Below are 22,638 nucleotides of genomic sequence, written 5' to 3'. Positions count from 1 at the left end.
ATGGTTCTGCTGAAGCTTGCATGTCCTGGATTGCAATTCTCTGCTATTCCTAAGTAAACTTATTTTTGCTGACAAGATAACTGGTTTAATTTAAAGTTAACAGTTGTTTTTGTGATGATTGTGGAAACGTTCCCCTGTAGAAAAACTTCTGCTGAACTGACCAAAGTCAGCCCAGTCCAGCATATAATTCTCAGGTAGATGGGAATTGGATATAAATGCTACACTTTTATTCTGACTGATCAATAACATTTATTCATATGTATTTTAATTTTGCATTGCATTTGTCTATTGAGGTTCAAATTTACTGGAGGATATTGCATAGTGTAGCCTTATATTTTCTGAAAAACTCCATACATACAAGATGTCCCTTCCCACAGTAGGAGAAATTCTCTTGACCTTGCAGTCAAAAAGGCTATTTTCAAATCTCAGCTGCCAAATAACAAGTATGGTTGTGGAAGATAGCTCTTAGGAGGAGGAAATGTAGTTGAATATGTTTTTAATAATTCTAAACAGCACCTACAGTTACCAATATACTATATGTTACTTTCAGTTTCTTTCTAATTGAATTAGTGTAACACTGGCTTCATAGAAACTTGCATGTATGTTCAGCATTAGGATAATAGTAATAGATAATATGTTTATAGCACTTGCTAACACACGTCAGGCCCTTAACCAAGCACTTATACATAGTATTATTTAACTCTCTCAACAATTCAAGAGGTAAGTATTGTAATTAGCAAACCTTTCTTATGGAATAGGAAACTAAGGTACAGACAGCTTTAGTGACTTGCTCAAGGTCACACAGCTAGTAATTTTGTGGAATCAGAAATGGAAGCTTATGAAGGACCAAGAACTGTTTATTTTAACTACTGTGGTATACTGCTTCCCCTGAGCTGGAGACCTTGCATATCGAAAACACGTAGTCTTGGGATTTCTAAAGCTAAACACTTTAAGGGAATTAAAACTACATAATGTGTCATGAAATTTAGTATCAAGCAGATTAAATTCAATGAGCAAGCTCTTCAACCATTATTTTCATTTCTTAAGTCTTTTTTCTAGGATGTGAAATAGTACTGAATTTTCATTTTCTTTCCAACTATAAATACAGTATTCAAACACTACAAACTGTTTAAGAACTAACAATAAAATAAGCACAAATGCAATCATGATAACATGTAGAACTCACTACATAAATCAGGTCTTTGCAACTTTTACACATCATGAAATGCAAAGAAATATTTGTACAATTTCATATAAATATTTCAGCACATCTGTAACATTTTTATAGCTTGCACTATGTCTTTCTCAGTACAGATTGAGATACTCTGTTAAACATGAGTATATTCCCAAACATGCTGCTGTACAATTTCCATCACTATTATTTTATTCTGCATTGTCCTGCACCAAGTTATATGCTGTGCTTAAATTAACATTTATCTTACTGAAGAACATTTTGATTGTTTCCACTTTTTAAAACATTCCAGCAAAGTTTCAGTGAATAACTGCAGCCATAGATAATTCAACTTTAAAATTCAAATTTAAATTAAACATTTTAAATGTACTTTAACTGCATTTCCCAAATGATAACTCATTGAAAGTTACAAGAGTTAGGATGCCTTTATTTGTAACAGAAATCCAAGCAAACTGGCTTCAATATATATATATATATATATATATTCTCTCTCTATATATATATAGATAGATAGATAGATAGATAGATAATATATAATATAGATATATATAGAATATATAGATATATATAGAATATATATATATTGAATATATATATTATATAAAAATAATGTATTGATAAAACCATACTTGTTTCTGCTCTCAGGGAGCATATGGTACAGATGATGTGTACTCTTGCCTAACCAAAAACCCAGATTGATTAAAGTTCTCATTCCAGTTTTCTAAGTCTCTTAGGCCTTTTTCCACTTACCACTAGCAACTTTTCAGTAGTCTGGAATCATTTATGGTAGAAACAATATGCATTAGTTCTAGGTAGCTCAGCATGTACAATATCACCTGGAGGAGAGGAGGCTTTCTTTCTGTAGCTCCTTGGAAAAGAGAAAAAAAAAGCTTATTTCCTTGAAATTCCCAACGAATTTTTCCTACATTCACATTGGTGGTGTGTGCCCATTAGTGGACTAATATTTATGACCACAAACAAGGAGCTGGGATTACTATGAATTGAACTCATTAACGCTTACCTTAATTATTTCTTTTATTTTTCCTGTCGATGCCTGGACTTTCTGTGATAAGATGAATACATTCTGGGGACCTGCTGTACAGCACGGTGACTATTTATAATATTTATAATTATAAAAATACTTATAAACATTTATAATACAATTAATAATATTGTATACTTGAAAATTTTCGAAGAGTAAACTCTGTTCACACCACACACAAAAATAACTATGTGAGTGGTTGGATTTGTGAGTTAACTTTGTGGTAATCATTTCATAATGTATAGGTAGAGTGACAAATCATCACACTGTACAGCCTAATATATATGATTTCTATCTGTTATATATCTTATCTTCCTTCATATCTTCATACAGCTGGGGGTGGGCAGAAGAAAAAAGGAAGGAAAAAAAAGCAGCAGCTATAAATTTATCTTTTATTCCTTCCTCTTCTGCAGTTAATCAGTATTCAAGCATTGTTGATTCTAGTCCAGAATATTTCTGGATTATTAGCTTTTCCTCCATGTCAGCCATTATTGCTATAATCGGATCCCTCATCATCTCTGTTAAAAAGCTACTGCACTTTCAGTTTGTAGAGATCTGTGTGATGCTGGAAAGCAGTATATACAATAGTCTTAGAGGGGCATGTATTCTACTGTGCCTTTGCCCAGACTCTTACACTGGAAATTTGAGAGGTGGCGGGGAAGGCTTGTCAGGCAGCAGAGGAGCAGTGGTGCGCTGGGCAGCACCAGCAACCCATGAACCGAAGCTCCAGTCTCTCAACTGCTTTCATTCACTTCTGTTTGCAGGAAAATTAAAATCAGTGTGACTGAAGGAAGACATTCTGTAATTTTTCTGGTATGGATAGAAACAAGCAGACAGAAGAATGGTCCAGATATCTGAGATGAGAAAGGCCAAAGTTTGTGCTGCCTTGCAGAGTTAACAAATGATGTTTGGGGGTTTATGGTTATGCTGAGCAAACCAAAAAGGAGAGAGTGAAGAAGTTAACCTACAGCTTGGCTTAATTTTTAAAATTTCCACATTGTCTGTGTTTGGTATCTTAATGCTGCAAAGGGAAGTAATAGAGTATATCATTTTTAAATATCACTATAGAATAATCAATTTTATATCTTTCTTCAACTTGCCTTTTTCATCAACATTTGTTAATTCAATATATACAAATGTTCAGCTAGTTATATAGATAATCATATATTTACTATTAAAAATAATATATTGATAAAATCCTACTTGTTTCTGCCATCATAGAGCATATAGTTTAGTGAAGAAGGTGGACATTGGACAAATAATTGCACACATACAAGAATGCAAGCAAGCAGGGCTAAGAGCTGACTTGCTAAGAAGGAGAAAAAACGGAAGTAGAGAATGTCTAAAAAGGGAGGGGGGCGGCAAATTGTGCTGTGAGACTTTAGAAAGAGCTTCTCTAAGTACTCATATTTGGGCAGAGACCTGGAACATGGATAGGAGTTAGTCAGATAGTGAAGGGGAGGGTCTTTCCCTGCAGATGAAATGTAAGTGTGAGGCTCTGAATTACCTGAATAGAGTAAAATGAGCACAGAAGAAAGGAGCTTTGGATGAGGTAAGAGCAGAGGCAAGGGGTGCATCTCTCAGGGTTTTTTAGGTCATTGTAAGAAGTCTTAGATTTATTATAAGTACGACAAAACCCCCTTAGAGAGTTTATGCAGGGACTATGTAAGTCCCAGATGTGTTTGATAATAACTCTAGTAGTCACGTGGAGAATGATTTGGGTGAGGGTGAGCACACTATTACACTTTAGACAGTGACTCGGGGGTTTTCTGAATATCCAAGTCTGACTCAGTAGGTCCAGAGTGGGGCCAAGAGTCCGCATTTCTCCTAAGTGCCAGTTGATGCCTATACTGCTGTTCTGTGGGGCCCGTTTGGGAGTGGTGAAGGAAGTAAAATGGTGATGGTAGTGAAATGGTGATGGTCGTAACAAGTTCCCCAGAAGCCCTAATTTTCCTCCCTATTGAGATAAAAGCAGCTAATTTTTTTCCTGGAACACCTTTTCAGTCAACCCCCTGAGCGATTTGATCATCTCCGTGCTTTTGGCTCTTTAAGAGATTCTTTACATGATATCAAAAAAAGGAAAATATATAGTTCCTCTCTCACAGATGGTTTTTTTCTTTTTTGGTGGGATAGTGAAGAATATACACTGTTTTCTGTCTTTTTCTCTAATTTAATTAAAATTTTGGAATGAAAGCATAGCATTTTTTTTTTCTCTCTTCTGCTATATAAAAATGTTCATGTCTTGATTCCCTGCCAACGTGGGGATCTTTGCTTAGGCACTTTTAACAACTAAATTTAAAACCTCTATAACTGGACAGATGCAATAGGTTTAAAAATTAACAGCTTATGTATATAATTGATTTCCCATTATGAGAAAGCAATTGTATTTCCTCAAGTACATTAGCCACATTATTCAAATGTGAAATATTTCATATTATGCAAATGTGAAATATTTCATATTATGCAAATGTGAAATATTTGAGAAATGCCATTTAGAATAAGCTCTTTATTTATTTTAAATAGGTTTTAATAATAAATATTTTACCATATTAACAAGTAGCCTTGTGTGTAGTGGTAAAGTGGGTCAATGAAGTTAAAATGAAAAATACGTATAGGTACAACATTTAGAACAGAATCAGTGTCATGGTAACTACATAATTATTTTCTGCTTTCATTACTTTAAAAGTTTGATTCTGTGATCATAATTAAGAAGCTATATCTAAATTAGTATTAGTTATAAGTAAAATGCCAAATATAGGAAAATATTTACTATAGTTTAATAATATTATTTTAATGATTATTATTTAATGCTTATTTTGGAAGCTTACTAGTATTTTCTTTCCAAATTAGTCCACGACTAGTAGTTGCAAACACTGACTTAACTATCAAAAGAACAGAAAGTTATATGCAACAGTTATTCACAAAGTTTGGTAATTAATACATTTTACATTTCTTCTGTGTGATTTTACTTTTTACTATGCAATCTGAAAATAGCGAAGAAAACCACTCTGGTGCATGTGCGTTTGCCTTAAATAATCAGAATACAGTCATATTTTTAGGGTGAGAGACTGGCAAGTGCCCACCCCCAAACAACATCTGCTCCAAAGCCATCATTTCATCTTCCTGTGCTATTTGAAATTCCACCAATGACAGATTCATTTAATTTTCCTTTTTACCACCTATAAGGAAGATGACTCAAAGTGCAGGAAAGAAGAGAGAAGGAGAGGATTGGTAATGAGAGAGAAGTTGCTGGGGTCTTCATGGTGAGGCCCTCTGGGCTGAAAGAGAGCAGCAAAGGCTATGGGATACCTGGTGCTGGCAGGGGGGAGGGATGCCAGCACTCAGAAGACCCTGTGAGAGCACTAAGTGGTGTCAAAAGTGAGCTTCACTTACAATCTTATTTTACCTCAAGTGAACTCTGTTCTTGGATAGCCATTATTCTTTTTCAAACGTAGTGGCCCTTTTTTACAGCATGGAGGAGTTGGCAGCAGAGTCATGAGATGCAGGGGGTATTCTGCATGGAGCATTGCAGGTGGTGGGCCCTTGGATGCCGTAGGATGCAGGTGCTGGCTGGGAGGTGGTTCTGGGCAGTGGGGACCCATCAGCAGTGCTGCCCGCCCATGCCTGAGGATGCAGAGAGCTGGTGTGGGTAGGAATCTGCTTGCCTTGAGCAGATAAGTAAACTGATCACAGCAGTCAATAAACTGAGAAGGATGAGAGCCAAATTTACCATGGCTGGAGAAGGCATCTATAAACAAAGCTAAAAAGAAGCATGAAGGGATGGGCTGTAATTAAAAATATTAGTATGAACTCAAGTTTAAAATATTTCTCTAAATATATCTACATCTGTATCTACATATACAGTGATGTAAAAGTAGAGATACATGTGTGTATGTATGTATAGTGTGCATATATGTATATATGCATTTCCTAGCTCTGTACATTAAGTAGGCCTAGAAGCATTGACACCCTAAGTAACAGTGAGCATGCTAAGAACCTAGTTCTTGGTTTCTAAAAATAAATTCCTCATTGAAGGAACCAAGACTCTGGAGAAATTGTTGATTCCCAGGCCAGGGTATGGGAAATCCAAGTTCTCCTGGAATATTTTGTGCTACAATGTAAGAAAATGCTTAAAGAATGATATGAACATGCCACAGTGCCACTGTAGAGACTGTCACTGGTCAAATTTAAGACAACCAGAGTCTCAAAGTAGACAGCAGGAGTGATGGAATATAACTCACTGAATAAAAATCAGAATCTGTAACTACACTGATATGGCTGAATGAATGAATTGGTGAGTAATCAAGGAAAAAGAAAAGCTCTTACTTACAGTAGAAGACTAATAATAAATGCAGAAAAAAGTGATAGACACCACAGGCCCACCATTATTGTGGTAAATGATTCAGGTAGGAATTCTCAATGGAGGCTGAGCTGATGGGTGATTTATGGGGAACATGATATTGACATAGTCCTGGACTATCTCATAAATTGGATATCAGTTTAGGCTTACTTACAAAAGGTAAAGGACGAAGCTGAGGATATGGAGAAACCTGGTTAAAGACATGACCAGGTGTTAAAGGTGAACCTCCTGGCTGGTAGGCCATATCGAGATCGGGCCCTCTGACGCGAAGCATGGAGAAAAGTCTGCGGTTCCCGTGGTTTCCCTGCCGAGAGGCGTATTTGTGAGTCTAGTAATGAGGGAACCTAAAGTGGACCCAGATTCAGGGTCACCCGACAATATTTAAGATGTATATTCTTTAATAATGTGAGGCTCAAGAAGAACAGAAAAAAGATGGAAGAAGTCTTCTGGTCAGTAGGAAACTGAAAAGTCATGACAACTAAATGCAGCGCATGTTCCTGAATGGAATTCTGAGCCAGAAAAAGAAAATGATTTCAAGGGAATAGTTGGTGGCATTTGAGTGGCATCAGTGAATTGGGAGACGTTGTCCTATCTATGATGGTTAATAAGATGGAAGGTTTAGATGGTGAGAGTAGTGACATCAGGACTATAACTTGCTCATATATATGGCTTAGCTAAAAGCTAATAGTAATGGATACATACACACATTGTATGTGTGAGAATGAGCAGAGGTAACAGCTGGGGAATTCTTTGTATACTCTATTTAAAATACTGTGGTATTGACTAAGATCTGCAAGTGCAACTGCAATTTGAAAATCTAAGTCAGGATGAATAATCAGTATCACATTTCAGCCCAGTGTGTATTTTTGTCAACATCACACTGTTCTCTGGAATGACTTTCCTTATTTTTGACTTGGCTTTTCAATTGGACCTAAAGGCTTTCAAAGTGACCATTTTTCTCAGAGCTGTGATTCATCAGCCTCTGGCCTTACCCAGCCACAGACAGTCAGGCCGGAGTATGTGAAGTTTTTTCTGTGGACGTGTCATAGTATGTTCCTGACTTCGTCAATGGTGTTTGTTATGCTACAGCCCTAACAGAATCACTGGGGTGACACAATGTTGGAGCTGGGAGGGCTCTTGGGAGATGGTGCTACCTAGCCCCTTCACTTTATAGCTGAGCAAACGGCCCCACAGACCTCAAGCAAGTATCCCAACTACCAAATCGTCATGGGTCTGCAGTGCACTGCTCCTCAGCAGCTGGTGTGGAGGAATCCTGCTTGTGGTTCACAGCCTCATAGGTGCAGCTGTCTGTCTGACTTGAAAGTAAGCACACATGGTACACACTCACACTCACTTTGCTGACTCTATCAGAACTGCAAAGTGTCAAGATATGAAAGGCCTGAGCAGTGTATGTTCTACACCTTCACACCATCACACCCATTGTTATTCCTCTGATATGCTAAGCATACTCCAGCCTAAGGGCTTGATTCAACAGGCTGTCATAACAAGATAATGCAATGAGTATTTATTTTCATGGTTCTGGAGACTAAAAACCTGAGGTTAGGGTGCCAGCATGGTTGAGCTCTGCCGAGGGCTTTCTTGTTGGCTTGTTGATGGCCACCTTTTTCATGTCCTTACATGGTGGAGAGAGAGCGCTCATCTTTTCACCTTCTTATAATGAAGCTAATCCCATCATGAGGACTCCTTTCTCATGACCTCATCTAAACTTGATCACCTCCCAAAGGCCCCACCTCCAATTACCATCCCATTGAAAGTTGGGATGCAACTTGAGGATTTTGCAGGGGTGAGGGGTACACATTCAGCCCATAGTCCTGCTAACCTTTCCTCATGGCTCTAGACAGTCCCTAGGCCTGACATGCTCCTCCTCAGATAACCTCTTACTGAATTCCCTCTCTTCCTTCAAGCCATATTTTAATCTGTCAGTGTCCCATATGCTGACCACCATATTCAATTCTGTAAATTACATGACTTATTTCCCCAGCCCTGATTCCTAATCTGGTTCTACTTCTTTTTTCCACTACCCTAAAATTTACTTATTATGTTTATTATTCATTGACTTTTCCCCCTATCATAATATAAGTTCCACAAGAGCAAAGATGTTTGTTTTATTGACTATGTTCTAAGTGCACAGAACAATGTTTGTCACATAATATGTGCACAATAAATATGTATTGGGTGAACCTATCACTCATATCCATTTCTAAACCAATCACTAACAGAGGAAATAGAATTATACTGATCAGCTTAGACAAGCTGTGCTCATAGATGGTTTCCATACCAACAGCATTGGCATTACCTTGGAACTAGTTAGAAATGCACATTCCTGGGCCCCATCCAGATGTACTGAATTAGAATCTCTGGGTTTGGGGCCCAATAATTTGTGTTTTAACAAACTGTCTGGTTGATTCTGAAGTAGGATCAAGTTTGAAAACCACTGGATTTCAAAACCACTGACCCTTAGCAACCTCTGAACAAATGCAGGGAGGCTAGTGGGTAGTCTGCAACTATGTGTGCCACAGATCTACTCTATGTTTTTAAATATGTAGTTAATAATTATGCTCTTGAGAGGTCAGTGAGTCATGCTCTATTAAAAACAAATGAATAGAGAATACAATAATGTTAAAGATAGCAGCATGAAAAGTGAGAAAGAGTCTTCTTCCTAAAACCACATACAATTCAAAAATATAATTAGTACAACTAATCCTGAGAGAGCAACAGGAAAGGGGACTGCACCAGACTGCATACACCTGGAGAAAAGAGAATATCTCATGGAACAGGGTAACATATCAAAGCTGTGACCCAGCAGGACCGAAGCCCTTCCCTCATCCCAGCTCACTGGTGGGAGGAAGAGAAACTGAGCAGGAAGGGAGTGGAGGACTGGGACTGCTGAATACTTAACTCCGGAGATCTGCTCTTGGAGCACAAACCTAAATTTCATGGTGGTTGCATGATACTCTTGTGATTATGGGGATGGAAAGCTAAGACAGGTAGAATTCCTGGAGAGACTGAGATTCCAGCTGCTTGTGGAAAGCAGGGATTCCTATCTGGCAGCTCTGGGACAAAAGCTTATACCTGTGTGCTTGGCCCACTGGTTCAGGCAGTGGAGACAGGCACAGCAGCTGGGAACCAGGAAACAGCTCTTTCCTTTCCCCAGGCACCAATACCACTTCTCTGCAACCCCCAACATTGCTGCAGGGGCTGAGTAGCTCCAGAAAGCAGACCTTCTGGACATGAGAGGGTGCCATATACAAATATGAAACACCAAAGGAACCTGGTCCAGGGTAAATTTGATATAACTCTAGAGAAAGATTTAAATGACATGTAACTAATGACTCTTCCTGAAAGGGAATTCAAAATAAAAATCGTCAACATGCTAATTGAGGTTTGCAAAGATATTCAAGAACTCAGGAATGAATTCCTGTTGGAGATCCAATTGTTGAAGAGCACAATGGAGGGTATTAAAAGCAGGTTGGATACTGTGGAGGAGACAATAAATGAAATAGAAACTAGAGAAGAGGAATACAAAGAAGCTGAGGCACAGAGAGAAAAAAGGGTCTCTAATAATGAAAGTATACTGAGAGAACTGTCCAAATGAAACAATATTTGTATTATATGGGTGCCAGAAGAAGAGAGAGAGAGAGGGATAGAAAGTGTCTTTGAGGAGGTAGTTGCTGAAAACTTCCCCAATGTGGGGAAGGACATAGTCTCTCAGGCCATGGAGATCCACAGATCTCCTAACACAAGGGACCCAAGGAAGACAACACCAAGGCATATAGTAATAAAATTGGCAAAGATCAAGGATAAGTACAGACTGTTAAAATCAGCCAGAGACACAAAAAAGATAACAGACAAAGGAAAGCCCATAAAGCTAACATCAGACTTCTCAGCAGAAACCTTACAGGATAGAAGGGAGTGGCATGATGTATTTAATGCCATGAAGCAAAATGGCCTGGAACCAAGATTACTTTATCTGGCAAGATTATCATTTAAATTTGAATGAGGGATTAAACAATTTCCAGATAAGCAAAAGCTGAGAGAATTTACCTCCCACAAAGCATCTCTACAGTCTATTTTGGAGGGACTTCTATAGATGGAAGTGTTCGTAAGGTTGAATAGCTGTAACCAGAGGTAATAAAACCACAGGAAAGAAAGTACAACAGCTAATTACTAAGAAAATTCAAAATTAAATTAACTATCTCCAAAATCAATCAAGGGATAGACAAAGAATACAGAATATGATAACTAATATATAAAGAATGGAGGAGGAAGTAAAAAGAGGAGAAAAAGAAAAGAACCTTTAGATAGTGTTTGTAACAGCATATTAAGGGAGTTAAGTTAGACTCTTAGATAGTAAGGAAGTTAACCTTGAACCTTTGGTAACCACGAATCTAAAGCAGGCAATGGCAATAAGTGCATACCTATCGATAATTGCCCTAAATGTAAATGGTCTGAATGCACCAATCAAAAGACATAGTCACTGAATGAATAACAAAAACAAGACCCATCTATATGCTGCCTACAAGAGACTCACTTTAAACTGAAAGACATAAAAAGACTAAAAGTGAAAGGATGGAAAAAGATATTTCATGCAACTAACAGAGAGAGAAAAGCAGGCGTTGCAGTACTTGTATTAGACAAAACAGATTTCAAAACAAAGAAAGTCACAAGAGACAAAGAATATTACATAATGATAGAGGGGTCAATCCAACAAGAAGATATAACCATTATAAATATCTATGCTCCCAACATAGGAACACCGACATATGTGAAATGAATACTAACAGAATAAAAGGGGAAATAGAATGCAATGCATTCATTTTAGGAGACTTCAACACTCACTCCAAAGGACAGATCAACCAGACAGAAGATAAGTAAGGAGATAGAGACACTGAACAACACAATAGAACAGATGGACCTAACAGACATCTACAGAGCTCTACAACCAAAAGCAACAGAATACACATTCTTCTCAAGTGCACATGGAACATTTTCAAGAATAGATCATATACAAAGCCATATAAAGAGCTTCAGTAAATTAAAAAAGATTGAAATAGTACCAACCAGTTTCTCAGACCACAAAGGAATGAAACTAGAAATAAATTAGGCAAAGAAAATGAAAAATCTCACAAACACATGGAGGCTTCACAATATGCTCCTAAATAACCAATGGATCAATGACCAAACAAAAATAGAGATCAAGCAATATATGGAGACAAATCACAGCAATAATTCAACAACACACCATCTGTGGGACACAGCCAAGGCTGTGCTAAAAGGAAAGTATATTGCAATACAGGCCTACCTCAAGAAAGAAGAACAATTCCATACAAGCAGTCTGAACTCACAATTAATAAAACTAGAAAAAGAAGGATAAATGAGGCCCAAAGTCAGTAGAAGGAGGGACATAATAGAGGTTAGAGAAGAAATAAATAAAATTGAGAAGAATAAAACAATAGAAAGAATCAATGAAAGCAGGAGCTGGTTCTTTGAGAAAATAAACAAAATAGATAACCCCCTAGCCAGACTTATCAAGAAAAAAAGAGTCTACTCGCATAAACAGAATTAGAAATGAGAAAGGAAAAATCATTACAGACAGCACAGAAATACAAAGAATTATTAGTGAATATTATGAACAATTATATGGTAATAAACTGGGTAAACTAGAATAAATTGACAGCTTTCTAGAAAAATACAAGGCTGACCAAGGAAGAAACAGAAAATCTGAACAGACCAATTACCAGGAATGAAATTGAACTGGTAATCAAAAACCTACCTAAGAACAAAATCCCTGGAGCAAATGGCTTCACTGCTGAATTTTTTTTCCCATGCAAGAGATTTTATTATCTGAAAGAGAAAATGGCTGCCCCCAGAGAGAGGGAGCAGCAGCTCATGGGTGAGGAAGCGTGTTTTTAAGGAGTAAGGGTAGGGTGTGTTCTGCTTTGGTGATTGGATCTTAAGGAGTGGGGGTCTTAGCGCACCAGAATTTGCCTTCATTGCCATCTTTTTCTTTTCTTAATTGGGCCTCTGGGGAACTGGGCATAGAATCTCATTCCCTAGCTACTTCCTGCTGGAAGGGGGTGCAGATTCTGGGGTTAGTGAGGCCATTTCTGTAGAGTTGCGGAGGGGTGGGCATCCTGAGATTATTTCTGATGTCATCTACCTGGTTTTGTTATTCTTTGTGGGAATGCCTTGATGGCCCTGGAGGAGTTACTGATTGACAGTATGGTTAGAAATTTTCAAAATTTGATTTTGAATGAATTTTTGGAATAGGTTAATGAAGCAGGAAAGGAAAAGGAGAATAATAATAATAAAGGTAATAGGGGCTAGGAGGGGCAGGAGCCAATTGAAGGGGTAAGGGAACGTATCGTTAGGGGAGTTTTCCAGGAGTTTGGAGGCTTGTTCATGGAGGTGTTTTGTGCCATCCTGGATGAGACTGGATTTGTTGGTGTAGAAGCAGCATTGTTCTTGGAGTAGGGCACATATGCTGCCTTATGCAGCTGTAAGGAGGTCCTGTTTGGGTTGTAGAGTAGATTACTGGAGGATTTATAGTCTGTGGAGTTGAAGGTGTAAGTGGTCCCATTGGGATGGAGGAGACTCATGAAGAATGCAATATTGAGGTCAAGGACAAAGAAGTAGTAGAAGTGGGGATAGTAGATAATAAAATATAGGGGTTAGGGACTACTGGATAGATTGGAATAACAGCTGCACTGATAATTCTTAAATCTTGAACTAGCCTATAAGAACCATTAGGTTTTTTGATAGCCAGTATCAGGGTGTTGTAAGGGGAACTGGCTGGTCATAGTAACCATTTGTATAAAACTTCCTGGATAATTGGCTGTAGGCCCAGGAAACTCTTGAGGGGCAGTGGGTACTAAGGTTGAGAGAGAAAAGAGTTGGGGTCTTTAAGTCCAATAATTACTGGGGGCCAGGTGGCGATAGAGGGGTTGAGGGTATCCCAGACTACAGGGTTGACCAGATGGGATGGCAGAGGAAAAGGAGAGGGAGGTGGGTTTGCAGCGGGTTGGAGGGCAAGTAAAAGTGGGATTGAACGTGAGTTGGGGTTGAGGAGAGGTCTGGGAGCAGAAGTAATGGAAGCTCCAACCTTGTGTAACAGGTCTCTTCTCATAAGGGGGATGGGATACTGGGGAATCACCAAAAAGGAGTGAGAGAGGGCAATGCCTCTAAAGAGGCAATGAAGCATGGGAGTTTGTAAAGGTTGATAAGGTGTGCCCTCTACCCCAACTACAGAGGACTGTGAGAGGGAGATAGGTCCCCAAAACTCCTTCAGGACTGAGTAGGTGGCCCCAGTGTCCAAAAGGAAAGAGATGGGTTTACCTGCTACCACAGTAGTTACCCTGGGCTCCTGTACAGTGATGGTAGTGGTCAGGTGGCATAGTCCTGGGCCCCCTTAATCATCAGATGCCAGACCCAGAAAGTCTATGGGTGGAGTGTTAGAGCTGGATGGTCTGGCACCTCTCAGCATGCAAGGACAGTCAACAGCCCAGTGTCCCTCCTGATGGCACTTAGGACATGGACCGGAGGGCTTCCAGGGTTTTGGGCAGGCTGTAGCCCAATGACCAGTTTGACCACATTTGAAGCATGGACCAGGAGGTCCTCCTGGATGCTTCTTAGGAAGTGAGGATACCGGAGCACCAGTGGTTGGGATAGGTTGAAAGGCCTTAGCCAGCATTTGATATTTTTGTTTATAGGCCTTTTCATCTCTGCCATTATATACTTTGAAGGCCACTCCCAGGACTTCTGCCTGAGGAGTTAAGGGTCCCTTCTCTAGACATCTAAGTTTAACCTTAATCTTGGGGAAACTGGGTGAAGAAGTAGGTCATTAATAATTGTCTCCCATCTGAGATCTCAGGGTCTAGGTTTGTATATTGTAAAAGAGCTTTGGTGAGGCACTCTAAGAACATAGAGGGATTCTCATTTTTATCCTGAATAACCTCTTGGAGTTTTGCATAGTTAATGGCTTTATTGGCTGACCTCCTGAGACCCACCATGAGGCAGGTGATGAATTGATCTTGACTGGTTACTCCCCCTGCCGTATTATAGTCCCAGTTATGGTCTCAGTCAGGAACCACCTCAACACCAATTGGATGAGCTAGAGTAGTTTGGTGATTTGGAGTCAGTAGGGTGGGGGTTCATTAGCAGAGTCAAAGTCAGAGGATGCAGTGGGATCTGGTTTTTTGTAGGGTGAGGACTTTAAGGCAAGTAGATGTTTAGGATTGCAGGGGAGACAGAGAGAGGGCTTTGTTCAGAGGTAGGAGAAAGCCTGGATATATGGAATTTCCATTTACCACAGAATTTGTATAAGTCGTGGAGAATATTAGGATCTAAAGAGCCATTGGGAGGCTATTTAGACTGATTGTCCAAGGAATATTGTGGCCAGATCTCATTACAGTAATGATAAGCTTAAAAGGTTTGAGGTCTGGAGTGAGGTGGAGGTGTTTTAGATTACCGAGTAAGGACCCAGTGGTGAATCTGCAGGAATGGAGGGCCAGATCCCATGGTGAGAATGAGACCATTCACAACTTGCTGAAACACCTCAGAGTGATTGAGAAAGTCGCAGAGAAGACTAGACACAGTTAGAGGGTCGTCACCACCTCTAATCGAGCGGTCGAGGTGAAAACACCGAGGAGGCTCGGTACCTGGTACCAGGAGTTTACGAGTAGATAAAGGGAGACCGGGCCTCAGTGAATGAGGATTCTTACCATGGGGAGGCAGAGAAGGGTCAACTATGGGGATCAATCGTGACTCTGAAAGTCATAGTTGGGTGTGCCTCTGTCCCAGAGGAGCCCTTGGGGGTGTCAGACACTCAATGGTCACTTCCCAGGTTCCAAAGAGACATTTAAGCTGACCATGAAGGGGAGACTTAACAAATTGAATTCCAGTGTTGGGCGAGAAGACAAGCAACCGGGGAAGTGGATGGTGAGCCCGCGGAGGAGGATCAGGCAGTGAGGGTTCCCAAAGCAGCTCAGGTTCCCAGAGGAAGAACAAAGTCAGTGGGAGAACCTAATCCGAATTCACAGCACCAATGAAAGGGTATCTCACCGTGACCCTCCTTACACCAGAATGACTCAGGAGACATGGGCCCATGTAAAAGATTTTATTATCTGAAAGAGAAAATGGCTGCCCCAGAGAAGGAGCAGCCTTCACCACTGAAATTTATCAAACATTTAGTGAATACCTAATACACATTCTCCTTAGAGTTTTCCAAAAAATAGAAGAGGAGGAAATACTTCCAATCTCATTCTATGAGGCCAGCATCACTCTAATACCAAACCCAGGCAAAGACACCACACACACACAAAAAAAAAATTACATACCAATATCTCTGATGATTATAGATGCAAAATTACTCAACAAAATATTAGCAAACCGAATTAAAAAATACATTGAAAATATTATCCATCAAGATCAAGTAGGATTTATGCCAGGGAGGCAAGGATGGTACAACATTTGAAAATCCATCAAAATCATCTACCACATCAACAAAAAGAAGGACAAAAACCACATAATCATCTTCATAGATGCTGAAAAAGCATTTGACAAAATTCAGCATCCATTCATGATAAAAGCTCTCAACAAAATGGGTATAGAGGGCAAATACCTCAACTAATAAAGGCCATATATGACAAACCCACAGCCAACATTATACTTAACAGCAAGAAGCAGAAAGCTTTTCCTTTAAGATTGAGAACAACACAAGGATACCAACTTTCCCCACTTCTATTCAACAAAGTATGGGAGGTCCTAGCCACAGCAATCAGAAAATGCAAAGAAATAAAAGGTATCCAGATTGGTAATGAAGAAGTTAAACTGTCCCTGTTTGCAGACGACATGATATTGTACATAAAAAACTCTAAATAATTCACTACAAAACTACTAGATCTAATATCTGAACTCAGCAAAGTTGCAGGATACAAAATTAATACACAGAAATCTGTGGCATTCCTATACACTAAGAATGAACTAGCAGAGAGAGAAATCAGGACAGCAATTCCATTCCCAATTGCATCTAAAAGAATAAAATACCTAGGAATAAACCTAACCAATGAAGTGAAAGACCTTTACTCTGAAAACCATAAGAACCTCATGAGAGAAATTAAAGAAGATACCAATAAATGGAATCACATCACGTGCTCATGGATAGGAATAATTAATATTGTCAAAATGACCATCCTGCCTAAAGAAATCTATAGATCCAATGCAGTTCCTATCAAAATACCAAAGCATTTTTCAACGAACTAGAGATAATCATCCTAAAATTTATATGAAACCACAAAAGACCTCGAATAGCCAAAGAAATCCTGAGAAGGAAGAATAAAGCAGGGGGAATTATGCTCTCCAACTTCAAGCTCTACTACAAAGCCACAGTAATCAAGACAATTTGGTACTGGCAGAAGAACAGACCCATAGACCGATGGAACAGACTAGAGAACCCTGATATAAACCCATCCATATATGGTCAATTAATATATGATAAAGGACCCATGGACATACAATGGGCAAATGACAGCCTCTTTAATAGCTGGTATTTGCAAAATGGGACAGCTACATGCAAGAGGATGAAACTGGATTATTGTTACATCCCATATGGAAAAGTAAACTCAAAATGGATTAAAGACTTGAATGTAAATCATGAAACCATAAAACTCTTAGAAGACAACATAGGCAAACATCTCCTGAATATAAGCATGAGCAACTTCTTCCTCAATGCATCTCCTCAAGAAAGGGAAACAAAATCAAAAATGAACTCATGGGACTAGAGCAAACTAAAAAGTTTTTGTAAGGCAAAAGACCTCATCAACAAACCAAAAAGGCATCCTACAGTATGGGAGAATATATTTGTAAATGAAATATTCAACAAGGGGTTAACATCCAAAATATATAAGGAACTTACACCCCTCAACACCGAAAAAGCAAATGACCCAATTACCAAATGGGCAGAGGATATGAAGAGACAGTTCTCCAAAGAAGAAATTCATATGGCCAACAGACACATGAAAAGATGCTCCACATCACTAATCATCAGGGAAATGCAAATTAAAACCACAATGAGATCTTACCTCACACCAGTAAGCATGGAAAAGAAAAAGTACAACAAATGCTGGCAAGGATGCTTAGAAAGGAGAACCCTCCTACACTGCTGGTGGGAATGTGAGCTAGTTCAACCATTGTGGAAAGCAATCTGGAGTTTCCTCAAAAAACTAAAAATGGAAACATGATTTGACCTGGAAATTCCACTCCTTGGAATTTACCCAAAGAATATAACTTCTCAAATTAAAAAAGACATATGTACCCCTATGTTTATTGCAGCACTTTTTACAATAACCAAGATATGGAAAAAAACCTAAATTTCCATCAGTAGATGAGTGTATAAAGAAGATGTGGTACATATACACAATGGAATACTATTCAGCCATAAGAAAGAAACAAATCCTACCATTTGCAAAAACATGGATGGAGCTGGAGGACATTATGCTCAGTGAAATAAGCCAGGTGGAGAAAGACAAATAACAACTGACTTCCCTCATTTGTGGAGTATAACAACAAAGCAAAACTGAAGGAACAAAATAGCAACAGACTCAGAGACTCCAAGAAGAAACTAGTGGTTACCAAAGGGGAGGGGCATGGGAGGGTGATTGGGGAGGGAGAGAGAAGGGGATTGAGCAGTATTATGTTTAGTACACATGGTGTGGGGGGATCACGAGAAGAACAGTGTAGCATAGAGAAGGCACATTATGGATCTGTAGCATCTTTCTACACTGATGGACAGTGACTGCATTGAGGTATGGGTGGGGACTTGATAATATGGGTTAATGTAGTAACCACATTGTTTTATCATGTGAAACCTTCATAAGAATGTATATCAATCATACCTTAATTAAAAAATTTTTAAAAAATGAGCAAACTTTGAGGAGCATCATCAGGGATTATTGCTGGAAGGAGAACCCTTGGCTGTTACAACTCCACTTGTAGCCACAAGTAGGAGAGACACCAGTGCTAATAATAATGGCCTATTCCTTCCCTCCCTCATTCTCTGGCTACTGTATTCCTACATAGACTATTAAGTGCTTAACCCATATCCCTATTCCATTTGGAGAGAAAGGCTACTATTGCCCCGAGTCAGCCACTTCATATCTCTGTGCCCACTTACTCATTGGTAAAATGAAAGGGTTAGATTAGAAGATTTTCTGGTATCTCAGCATTAGTCATATTTTGCCCCTTCCCATTTGTTTGGAGGCAATCTGGAGGAGAGTTGCATAAAAACAAACAATTTTAGGAGAACAAAGATGGCAGCATGAGATGTGAGACAGTGAACTCATCCCCAAACCACATATATTATGAAAATATAATTAATACAACTAATCCTTAAAGAGCAACAGAAAAAAGGCTGCACCAGGCTGCATACACCTGGAGAAAAGAACAGACCTCACCAAACAGGGTAATGTGCCAAAGCCTTGATCAGGTGGGACCCAAGAACTTCCCTGACCCCAGTCACCAGCAGAAGGAAGAGAAATGGAGCATGGAGGGAATGGTACCCTAGGACTACTGAACACCCAGCCCTGGAGATCTGCTTTGAGAACACAAACCAACATTGCATGGTGCTCTGGAGATTAGTGGGAATGGAAAGCTAAGACAGGTAGAATACATGGAGAGCCTGAGATTCCAGCCATTTGTGAAGGACGGATATCCACATCTGGCTGCTCTGAAACAAATGAAAGGCAGGCTGTCTAAGAGGTTTCCTAGCAGCAAGAAGGCTGCTGAAGGGCCTGGGTGGGCACAGAGCTTGCTGAGTGGAAGAAGAGATACATGGACAAGGTTGTCTTGGTACACTCTGCCCAGCAGGCTGGGAAATTTCACGAGCTTCAGGCACTCCATACACCTGGCTGGCTACTCGGCTCCAAGGCCCCTCACTGTGATACGCAGCCTACTGTGGCCTTCCTCCTGGCCTGCAGGGACTGGCTTGCAAACTGGCAGTCCCTGCTCTGGCATCAGGAAGCCAGTGTGAGGCCCACCTACGGCAGCTACAGTCTCAAAGCACAGAGGCTTACACCTGTGTGCTCAGCCCACTGGTTCTTACAGTGGAGACAGACATGGAAGTCATGAAGCAGGAAACAGCTCTTTCCTCCCTTCAGTCACCAGTGCTGCTCCCCTGTGACCCCACACATCACTCCAGGAGCTTAGCAGCTTCAGAGATTAGAGCTTCTGGGGAGGGTGCCACATACAAATATGAAATATCAAAGGAAACTGGTTCAAACCAAAACCTCACAAACACCAGAAAAAGGGCCAAGTTAAACTGACCTCAATGATTTCCTGAAAGAGAGTTAAAAACAAAAAACATAAATATGCTCATAGAGGTACAGAAAATATTCAAGAACTGAGGAACAAATTGAGGATGAAGATTGAATTACTAAGAAATTTCATGTCTGAAATGAAACATACAATGGGGGGATTTAAAAGATTAGATGTAGTAGAAGAGACTGTAAATGAAATAGAAATTAGAGAAAATGAATACAAAGAAGCTGAAGCACAGAGAGAAAAAAGGATCTCCAGGAATGAAAGAATACTGAGAGAACTGTATGACCAATCTAAATGGAACAATATTTACATTATAGATGTACCAGAAGGAGAAGAGAGAGAAAAAAGGATAGAAAGTGATATTGAGGATTTAATTGCTGAAAACTTCCCCAATCTGGGGAAGGAGGTAGTCAGGTCTTGGAAGTACACAGATCTCCCAACACAAGAGACCCAAGGAAGACCACACCAAGACATATAATAATTAAAATAGCAAAGATCAATGATAAGAACATACTTCTAAAAGCAACAAAACAGAGAAAAAAGATCACATACAAAGGAAAACCCACCAGGCTATCATCAGACTTCTCAACAGAAACTTTATAGGTCATAAGGGAGGGGCATGATATATTTAATGCAATGAAGCACAAGGGCCTCAACTCAAGAATACTCTACCTGGAAGATTATCATTTAAGTTTGAAGGAGGGATTAAACAATTTTCAGATATGCAAAAGCGTAGAGAATTTACCTCTCAAAAACCACCTCTACAGTGCATTTTGGATGGACTGTTATAGATGGAAGGCTAAATAGCTGTCACCAGGAGAAATAAACCCACAGCACAGAAGTAGATAAATTACTAAGCAGATGCAAAATCAAATCAACTACCCTCAAAGTCAATCAAGGGATAGATAAAGAGTACAGAATATGATACCTAATACATAAAAAATGGAGAAGGAAGAAAAAGAAAGGGAAAAAAAGAACATTTAGGTTGTGTTTGTAATAGCATACTAAGTGAGTTAAATTAGTCTGTTAGATAATATGGGAATTAGCCTTGAAACTTTGGTAACCATGACTCTAAAGCCTTCAATGGCAATAAGTACATAACTATTGATAATCACTCTAAATGTAAATGGTCTGAATGCACCAATCAAAAGACATAGAGTCACTGAATGGGTAAAAAAAACAAGACCCATCTATATGCTGCCTACAAGAGACTCACTTCAAAGCCAAGGACATACATGGACTGAAAGTAAAGGGAAGGAAAAAGATATTTCATGCAACTAATAGGGAGAAAAAAGCAGGAGTTGCAATCCTTGTATCAGAAAAAATAGACTTCAAAACAAATAGACTTCAAAACATCCTGCCTAAAGCAATCTACAGATTCAATGCAATCCCTATCAAAATACCAACAGCATTCTTCAATAAACTAGAGCTAATAGTTCTAAAATTAAATGGAACCACAAAAATCCAGAATAGACAAAGAAACCCTGAGAAGGAACAATAAAGCAGGGGGGACTATGCTTTCTGACTTCAAGATCTACTACAAAGCCATAGTAATCCATAAAATTTAGTACTGGCATGAGAACAGACCCATAGACCAATGGAACAGACTAGAGGGCCCTGATATAATCCCAACCATATATGGTCAGTTAGTATATGATAAAGGAGCCATGGACATACAATGGGGTAATGACAGCTTCTTTAACAGCTGATGTTATCAAAACTGGCTATGTGCAAGAGAATGAAACTGGATTATTGTCTAATGCCATACATAACAGTAAACTCAAAATGGATCAAAGACCTGAATGAAAGTCATGAAACCATAAAACTCTTAGAAGAAAACATAGGCAAAAATCTCTTCAATATAAACATGAGCAACTTTTTCCTGAATGCATGTCCTTGGGCAAGGGCAACAAAATAAAAAATGTTCAAATGGGACTATATCATATTAAAAAGCTTCTGTACAGTAAAGGACACCATCAGCATAACAAAAAGGCATCCTATAATATGAAAGAATATATTTGTAAATGACACATCCAACAAGGGGTTAACATCCTATATATATAAGGAACTCATGCCTCAACACTCTAAAAGCAAATAACCCTATTAAAAAGTGTGTGTAGGATATGAACAGACACTTCTCCAAAGAAGAAATTCAGATGGCCAACAGGTGCATGAGAAGATGCTCCACATCGTAAATTATCAGGGAAATGAAAATTAAAATGACAATGAGATGCCACCTCACACCAGTTAGGATGGCCAACATAGAAAAAACTAGGAACAATAAATGCTGGTGAGTATGTCGAGAAAGGGGAACCCCCTTACACTGCTGGTGTAAACACAAAGTAGTTCAAACATTGTGGAAACCAATATGGAGGTTCCTCAAAAAACTAAAAATAGAAATACAATTTGACCCAGGAATTCCACTCCTAGGAATTTACCCAAAGAAAACAATTTCTTAGATTCAGAAAGACATATGCATCCCTATATTTATTGCAGCACTATTTATGATAGCCAAGACATGGAAGCAACCTAAGTGTCCATCAGTAGATGAATGGATAAAAAAGAGGTGGTACATATACACAATGGAATACTATTCAGCCATAAGAAAGAAACAAATCCTATCATTTGCAACAACATGGATTGAGGTAGAGGGTATTATGCTCAATGAAATAAGTCAGGTGGAGAAAGACAAATACCAAATGATTTCCT

Source organism: Manis javanica, chromosome 7 (genome assembly GCF_040802235.1).
Source record: "Manis javanica isolate MJ-LG chromosome 7, MJ_LKY, whole genome shotgun sequence".
Classification (NCBI taxonomy): domain Eukaryota; kingdom Metazoa; phylum Chordata; class Mammalia; order Pholidota; family Manidae; genus Manis; species Manis javanica.
This window is presented reverse-complemented; position numbering follows the sequence as displayed.